The following is a 10086-nucleotide window of genomic DNA, read 5'->3' as shown; positions in this document are numbered from 1 at the left end:
TCGAATAAAAGAGAGGAAGCTTAAAAGAAGAAGCATGTTGAGTCTGATCACGAAGAAATAGATTACGATCACATGGATTCAATGATCGGCTTTTTGAGCTGCTGCTTAGAGTTATGGTAAATTGCTTAGGAATATGTAATAGCATAGTTTTCATTTGTATTGTAAGGATATATTTTTCTGCAATAAAATAAATTTTGATTTTGTCTTATTTATATTTCCTTGCAATGGCAATTGTGAAAATTGATGTCTGTGTTTTCTATTATAAGCAATATTAAATGGATGTGATGGTGATGTCGTAATTTTCTAATTAAGGAAAAATTCCCATCACCCAAGTGTCAATTGGACAGAAGCTTGGAATCATATGATTTGAATCATGTGATGTATGAAAATCTTGGTACTTAGAAATTTTAAGGCTATTTCCTTGACAATGAGTCAAGTGAAGGAGTAGGAGATTGAGTTCACCATGTTGTGCACTGGTCAAGTCCACCATAAATAACAAGAACATTATTCTTCATGATTTACTAAAAGTTTATTAAATGTGGTTATACTTAAAAGATAAAGTGTAATTCTGAATCATTGAAAAGTTTCAATGAATGGCAGAACGGATAAGTAGAATCAATGAAGGCAGAATGATAAAAAGTTTCTAAGAGGAAGGGAGAATACTTTTGTGTCGTGTTTTATGATCGTCTTGGTAATCATGGGAACCATATTTCAATTCATCATCTATGGACATCTTAGTGCACTAGTTTGGCAAAAGAAGAGGAATCGAGAATTGTTGTAGTGGTTAAGTCAATAAGATGTATCGTACTTCGTTCCAAAATCAAGTCTTAGAGTCATACTCCAAGATTGTGACTTGAGTGACATAATCTTAAGTAGGAATGTTCTTACACTTGCACATTTTGGTAAGTTGTGATGTCTTGAATAAGACAAAGACTAACTAGTACCAAATTGCGTGTATGTTTTATCTTGATATGGACACACACTAACTCTTAGATATTTTTTTTGTTAAGAAATGTTTCTTGATAAGAGAATCTATGTAACAAACTGTTATTTCAAACCTATGTAATAATTTAGGTCAATTCGTACTTCTTTTTAAATTAATAAAGAGAAATTTTAGCATACTATGTATATTTACAAAATTGACCCTCAAAAATAAATTATTAAATAATCTCAATTGGGATGAACCAAGTGATAGAGATTGTAACAAGGTTTCCAAAAATATAAAAAACACTAAAATCCGAGTTATAACGAAGAAGTTACGACCAATCGAAAATTTGCGACAAAACCGGCAAAACACTGTTCAGTGAAAAAATTGAATTTTTAATAAAAGGCTTTTTAGCCTTAACAATCTAAATGAAAGTTGTATTTAATGTTAAACCAAAAGCTTTCATAAAAAGAACGCCAAAATTTGACTTCGTATGAGGAAGTTATGATTTTTCTAAGTTTCAGTATAGTAGTGTATAGCTAAGAACTCAAAATAAAGATCGAGTGATTTTTAGCCGACACAACCTAAACAAGAATTGAAGATTTCGTCATTAGTAGTACAACGGTAAAAAGACAGACAAAAACGGACGTCGGATGAAAAAGTTATGAATTTTTAACGAATTTTCCTGTCCAAATCTGTTAGAGATAATAATATTAAAAATAAATTCAAAATTAGCCAACGAAGTCTAAAGGAATGTTGTAGAGTATAATTTTACCTACGCGTGCATATAAAGAACGTCAAAAACGGAGTTCGTATGCAAAAGTTATGAATTTTACAAGTTTCGGCACAAAAATAAAGAAAACTAGGAAAAACCGGGAAATTTCGCATGCCACGTCGCCCTCGCACGTGGCGGCTACTGATTGGAACGAAGCCTTGCGTGGCACCCTCTTATTGGAACACAGCCGAGGTCGAGTAAGAAGCGGACAACCTCGCATGAGACTCCCCACAGATGCCCCTCGGATACCCCTTCGCATGCGTGCCCTCCTCCCATTGGACTGAAGTCTGGTCCAATCCGAGCCTCCCACCTTGCGAGCTTGCTGTCCGAAGTAGCCCAAACCCTCGCCACCAGTCTGACGCGTGTCAGCCTCGCATAGCCTCTGATCTGAGGCTTCGGCCTATATAAGGCATGCGAGGGCTTCTGTTTAATTTACACTTTTCACCCCAAATTTCATTCTCTTTCATATTTTCCACTTCCATAAGCTCATATACAACCCCTAAAGCTCCAGTATCAAGAATCGAGCCCGAAGCAAGCCTCGAGGCCCCAAGATTCCCGAGAAGTAACCTCTCTCCTGTCGAAACTCTGCCCGATTTGAGCCAGTTTGTCGACAAATAAACTCTTTTTCGTGAACGAAACTCTGTCAGATTCACCATCTATCAAGTGAGTTCATACCCCCGTATTTTCATAATTTCTACTGTTTTAAGGAAGGAAATGCAAGAAAAACACAAGAACTTTGTGTTACAAATAAATGATTTCAAATCACGATAAAACGATTTTAAAGCATTAAAAATACTCTAAATATTGAACTCATTTATAAACTTATATTTTTCCCAAAAATTCATATATATATATATATATATATATATATATATATATATATATATATATATATATATATATATATATAAGATTTAAAAGGTTTAGGACTAATGTGACATCCCCAAAATCTCGGCCAGAAAAGACCGATTTTTATTTATGCTTTTAAAATATTTTCAGAGTAAATCCTTTTGATTTGAACGAGTTGCGAAATTTGTTCCCAAAAACAAAACATGATAAAACAATGTTTACCAAAGTATTTCATAAAAGAAATGTATTTTTCATTATATAATGAAAACTCGGGGTGTCATGTTCCGATACACACCAATAAGCATAAACGATAACATTACAAGTCATTCAACAAATATATACATATACAGACTTGTAAACAAAACAACTGCTGGTTCATCCATCTCATGCCGTTGCGCCACTTCCTGTAATACAAATAAAACTGAGTGGGTCAGGCATGGGAGCCTGGTGAGCATATAGGGTTTTCAACCCACAATAAATAATCATATTTACCAACCAACAATAACCCAATTACCCATTCCCGTTATTTTCACTTTATGTCCCTAAGACAAGTAACATAAGGGACCTAGTCTAAGAATATTTCATCGGGGCGACAACACATGCTTTGGGGGTACCTCAGCAATATAAGTCAAATAAGGCAACCATGAGGGGGATGGAGTACAGGGAATGAACACCCAAGTTCATTAACACCTACAGGTAGCGAACCTGCTAATGTTCCACAAGACTGTCTAGAATAGCCCGTGGTCGTCATCTAAACTCCGCTAGATGACTAATCAAACAACAACGAGGCCTCTCATCTGTTTATTACACACCAACTATCTACCCATGTTCTACCCAACATATTAGTAGATAAAAATATACATTTTATACATAGTTTAAAAACCTGCATAGCATGCTTTAATCAACACATATTTCACATAACAGATGAGGCACACACACAAATAACATGTATCTCATAGAGAATAAATCATATCTATGAGATAGAAGAAGGTGAATACACATTCACACACATAACCACAAAATTATACACATAATACATATTCCATATAAAATACTTCATAATTATGCGTTAGAAGAAAATAACTACACACTCACTTGATCAGAAGATGATCGGACAGCACTACGGCTTGCAAAAGTAGTAATATTCAGCAGATCTGGAAGATCTCTACAAAAATCGAAATTCTCGCGGGCAGAGCTTCGGCTCGGGAACCGCACTTCTCGGGATCTTCAGGATCTCGGGACTTGCTTCAGGACTCAGGAATATTACCGGGGCTTCAAGGGTTTACGCGCAGAGCTTCGGCACAAAAACGAGGGGAAATGAGCAAATAAGCCCGGAACCCTCGCATCCTATTTATAGGAGGCTGGAGCCTCGGAGTACGCGGGGCGTACTGGTCCGAAATGGTCACTGCGTTCGTCATCCGAAGTCCTTGAGTGCGAGTGTCGACATCCTCGGTGTTCGCGGGGCGTACTTCGGATCGGATCGCTGACTCCCCTTCGGATAATGCCGGATTTTTCAATTAAATCTAAATAAAAAATATTTAATAAACTTCGGAAATTCATATCTTCTTCATACGAACTCCGTTTTCGACGTTCTTTATATCCACGCGAAGGTGAGACCTCTCTCTACAACTTTCGTTCAGACTTCGTCGGCTAATTTTAAATTTATTTTTATTATTTATTTTTAATAGGCTGGGACAGAAACTTTCATTATAAATTCATAACTTCTTCGTTTGACGTCCGTTCTATCCTAACTTTTTATCGCTTCTATACCAACAACGAGACCTTCGATCCTCGTTTAGATTTTTTCGGCTAAAAACCGCTCGATCTCAAATCGAGTATTTCAGGCTGGATACCGCTAAGCCGAAACTTCGATAAATTATAACTTCCTCATACGAAGTCAGATTTGGGCGTTCTATATATATTCGGAAACCTCGTTTCAACTACTACAACATTATCCAAAGATATCAAGTTTATTTTACACTTAAATTTTGACGCTTATTTTTATTCTTAATTAATCAAACCACATAATTAAGCAATTAAGCACAAAACACATAATACTCAAATAATACACTCTTATTATTTCAAAACGGGTTACAAAGGTTAACCTAGACTATTACATTGCTAAAAATGGCAAGCCCGGAAACACAGGCGTTACAATTCTCTCCACCTTAGAATGATTCCGTCCCCGGAATCACACATCAACAAGCAAATGCGGATAGCGACTCAACATGTCACTCTCCGTCTCCCAGGTGAGATTCGGCCCATTCGTGTGTTTCCATCGAACAAGCACTAACCCAACCATTTTGCGTCGCAACTTCTTAGTCTTTCGGTCAACAATTGCCTCTGGTTCTTCAATCAACCTTTTGTTCTCATCAATTCTCAATTCAGAAATTGGAATTATATCGGGAACTTCTCCCGTGAACTTCCTCAAATAACACACATGAAAAATGTTGTGAATTCCATTCAGTTCTTCGGGTAATTCGAGCTTGTAAGCTTGGTTCCCAACCCTCTGAAGAACTTTAAACGGTCCAATAAACCTTGGACTCAACTTTCCCCTTTTACCAAATCTTATAAGTCCCTTCCACGGCGAGACTTTAAGCAAAACCGAATCTCCAACCTCAAAAGTCATCGGTCTTCGCTTCTTGTCAGCATAGCTCTTTTGACGATCTTGAGCTGCTAACATTTATTCTCTAATTATTTTCAACTTTTCAGCAGTTTGATGGACCATCTCGGGACCCATAAACTGCTTTTCCCCAGCCTCAAGCCAACAAGACGGCGTACGACACTTCTGTCCGTACAAAGCTTGATAAGGTGTCATCTTAATGCTCGAGTGAAAACTATTATTATAGGAAAATTCTACCAAAGGTAAATGTTCATCCCAATTACCTAGGAATTCCAAGGTACATGCTCTTAGCATATCTTCAAGTGTTTGTATTGTTCTTTCACTCTGACCATCAGTCTGCGGATGGTAAGCTGTACTTAAACACAACTTGGTACCCATTTCCTCTTGTAGACATTTCCAAAACCTTGAGGTGAAACAGCTATCACGATCCGATACAATTGTTAACGGAACACCGTGAAGCCTCACAATCTCCTTCACATAAGAATTCGCAAGCTTTTCCATAGACCATTTCTCCTTGGCTGCTATGAAATGCGCACTCTTAGTGAATCGATCAACGACCACCCAAATCATGTCGTGACCATTCTTTGTTCTGGGCAGTTTAGTGACAAAATCCATAGCAATGTCTTCCCACTTACCCATAGGCACAGGCAATGGTTCTAAACTCCCGTACGGTTTCTGATGTTGTGTCTTGACTCTCGCACAAGTCACACACTCGGCCACATACTTTGCAACATCAAGCTTCATCGTCGGCCACCAGTAGTAGGGTTTCAGGTCCCTATACATTTTAGTGCTACCAGGATGAATCGAGTACATGGTCTTGTGAGCTTCTTTCATCAGAAGATCTCTGATTCCTCCTGACTTAGGTACCCAAATACGATCTTGGAATACCTTCAGTCCATGACCGTTTGTACCAAACACCAACGTTTTGCCCAAACGTTCCTCCTTTCGGTCATTTTTCTCAGAAGCTTCCTCTTGAGCTTTCTTTATACTCTCCACAATTGTCGAGACAACTTCTATTCTCAACGCTCTTGGCCTCTTCTTTTCAAAATTGACTTTCCGACTGAGAGCATCAGCAACAACATTAGCTTTACCGGGGTGGTAAAGTATCTCGCAGTCGTAGTCTTTAAGTAATTCTAGTCAGCGTCGTTGCCTCATATTCAATTCTTTCTGATTAAAGAGATATTGGAGACTCTTATGATTAGTCAAAAGTTTGCACTTCGTGCCATAGAGGTAATGCCTCCATATTTTCAGAGCGAAAACTACCGCTGCCAACTCCAAATCATGAGTCGGGTAATTCTTTTCATGCTCCTTCAGCTGTCGAGACGCATATGCTATCACCTTTTCTCTTTGGGTCAACACACAACCCAATCCAACACCAAACGCATCGCTATAAACAGCGAAGTCTTCAACTTCATCAGGTAGAGAAAGTATCGGTGCCTCGCATAGCTTCTTCTTTAGCTTCTCGAATGCTTCTTTATGCTTATCACTCCAAGCATAAGTAGCTCCTTTGTGGGTCAAAGCTGTCAATGGAGTAGCGATCGAAGAAAAGCCTTGGAAAAACCTTTAGTAATATCCGGCTAATCCTAAAAAGTTTCGAATCTCCGTGGGACTTTTTAGTTGTTCCCACTTCATCACAGCTTCAATCTTTGCTGGATCAACCATTATCCCTTCTTGGTTGACCACGTGACCTAAGAATTGGACTTCTCGAATCCAAAAATCACATTTGGAGAACTTTGCATACAGCTTCTCCTTCTTCAAGACTTCTAACACTTCTCGCAAGTGTCTGTCATGCTCCTCCTGGCCTTTCGAGTAAATCAGAATGTCGTCTATGAACACGATCACAGATTTATCAAGGAACGGATTACAAACCATATTCATTAAATCCATGAATGCTGCGGGAGCATTGGTTAGTCCAAACGACATAACCAAGAACTCGTAGTGTCCATATCTAGTTCTGAATGTAGTCTTCTCGATATCTTGCTCTCTTACTTTTAGCTGATGATATCCTGACCTTAGATCGATCTTCGAGAAATAGCTCGAACCTTGCAATTGATCAAACATGTCATCAATCATTGGCAACGGATATCTATTCTTTATTGTTGCCTTGTTCAGCTCTCTGTAATCGATGCACATTCTCATACTTCCATCTTTCTTCTTCACAAATAACACCGGAGCTCCCCAGGGCGATGAACTAGGTCTAATGAAACCTTTGTCCAATAACTCCTGAAGTTGCATCATCAGCTCCTTCATCTCCGTTGGTGCTAATCGATAAGGTGCTTTTGCTATTGGCGTGGTTCCTGGTAACAAGTCTATTCTAAACTCCACTTGTCTATCAGGTGGTAATCCAGGAAGATCTTCGGGAAATATTTCCGGATAATCACACACCACTGGAATGCTCTGCATCACCTTCTTTTCCTTCTTAGCATCGATCACGAATGCTAAATATGATGTACATCCCTTGGTCAAACACTTTCTGGCTTTCATTAGTGAAATGATTCCAGAATTCACTCGGCGTTTGTCCCCATACACCATAAACGAATCTTTCCTAGGCGGGTTCACTTTAACTATCTTCTTCTTGCATAAAATTTGGGCATCATTGGCGCTAAGCCAATCCATTCCCAACACGATGTCGAAACCATTAAGTTCGATAGGCAATAATTCCACGTGAAACTTATTCCCATTAAGGTCGATTAAGATGTTTTTCATACGATGGCTAACAGGTACAAACTTTCCACTAGCTACTTCGACTAATAAAGCATTATCTAGTCTATCAACAGGCAAAGCTAGCTTTCTACCAAACTCATGCGAAATAAAGGAGTAGTTGGCTCCAGAATCAAACAAAATTTGAGCAGGTAATTCGTTAACGAGAAAGGTACCTGAAGCGACATCAGCTTCATCTTTCGCGGCCTCAAGTGTCATCTGGAAGGCTCTCGCCTTCGACTTTGGTGGAATGTTGGGCTTTGCTACCTCCTTCTTCCTCGGACAGTCTTTCAAAATGTGCCCCTCTTCATTACAACCAAAACACATCCTTTTGTTGTTCGGACATTCATTGGCAAAATGTCCAACCTTTCCACACTTGTAGCAGGTTACATCCTCGCTACATTTCCCAAAGTGCTTTTTCTTACACTTATCACACCACTTCGCTTCGCCTCCTTTTCCTCCAAACTTTTTCGAATCAGATTTTGAAAATTTGCCTTTCTTACCGGAACCAGATGTTCCCTCAAACTTTCTCTTCTCACCAACATCAACCTTGTCGGTGGTTCTCCCCTTAATCATGTTCTCAACAGACTTGGCAGCCCAGATAGCTGCCTCCAGAGTATGTGCCTGACGTACTGGCACCTCGTACTCCCATGGGAGTCCCTTCGCATACCGGTCCACCTTTGTCAGCTCGTCTGGGACGATACGCAAGGAAAACTCCATCTTATCGGTGAAGTTATTGGTGTATTCATCAACTGACATGCTGCCTTTCGTCAATGTCAAAAACTTATTCTCCAACTCCAACATATTTTGAGCCGAGCAGAACTTGCGCTTGAACTGCACCAAGAACTCTGCCCATGACAATTGCAGTGGCTCATTAGGGCTTAAAGTCTTCCCTAGAGTGTTCCACCAACGAACGGCTCCACCTCGGAACTGACGCACTGCATAGATAGTTTTCAACTTACCTCTACAGCCACAAGTCATGAAGGCTAACTCCATTTCGGAGATCCAATCCATAACCCCAATCGGATCCTCCTTTCCATTGAAGGTCGATGGTTTGCAAGTTAGAAAGTCCTTGTACTTGCATCCCATTCCATCATTCCTTCCATCATGGTTATCTTGCCTAACTATCGGTGGGTTGGCTTGACCAACAGACCCACTGAATTTCTCACCTTCCGAGTGCCCTTCATTTAATTCAGGCTCTTCCACATGAATTGACAGTTCTTCACGATTCTGTTCAAGCAACCGTCTAGTTTCATCCATCTGACGATCCAACATCGTTTGAATCATCATTTGCACACCAGCCATGGTTATTGGCTCAGGTGTTGCTGCTACGACAGGTATTTATTCAATCACTGGTGGTTGATTCCTGTTTTCACCAACATTTCCAACTCCACTTCTTGTTCTCACCATTTTTGATCTACACACCGAATAAGGTGAAATTAGATCCTCAATCACGATAGATATTCAAATCATCCTTATCACTCCGAAACGTTTACATGCTAGTTCTAATATCGTAGACGTATGCTTAGAATCCTACACACATAAGGTTTCTAGATCCGGTCGTCAACAGACCATAGATCCGAACAAATAATATCATATATGGCAACATATAACATTTAGCACATAAAGCATTTTAGGCAACTTCCCTAAAATAAACTAGTGCTCGTGTCTAAAACATAACAGACACACATCTCAAAACTTCACTTAGCATTCTAAGTTTACGTCTAGAAATCCTACAAATTCCTAGTTCGCTTAAACTAATGCTCTGATACCAACTGTGACATCCCCAAAATCTCGGCCAGAAAAGACCGATTTTCATTTATGCTTTTAAAATAATTTCAGAGTAAATCCTTTTGATTTGAAAGAGTTGCGGAATTTGTTCCCAAAAACAAAACGTGATAAAACAATGTTTACCAAAGCATTTCATAAAAGAAATGTATTTTTCATTATATAATCAAAACTCGGGGTGTCAGGTTCCGATACAGACCAATAAACATAAACGATAACATTACAAGTCATTCAACAAATATATACATATACAGACTTGTAAACAAAACAACTGATGGTTCATCCATCTCATGCCCTTGCGCCACTTTCTGTAATACAAATAAAACTGAGTGGGTCAGGCTTGGGAGCCTGGTGAGCATATAGGGTTTTCAACCCACAATAAATAATCATATTTAATTTTCACCAACCAACAATAACCTAATTACC

Source organism: Lactuca serriola, chromosome 8 (assembly GCF_051521515.1).
Source record: "Lactuca serriola cultivar US96UC23 chromosome 8, Lser_US96UC23_V15, whole genome shotgun sequence".
Taxonomy (NCBI): Eukaryota; Viridiplantae; Streptophyta; class Magnoliopsida; order Asterales; family Asteraceae; genus Lactuca; species Lactuca serriola.
This window is presented reverse-complemented; position numbering follows the sequence as displayed.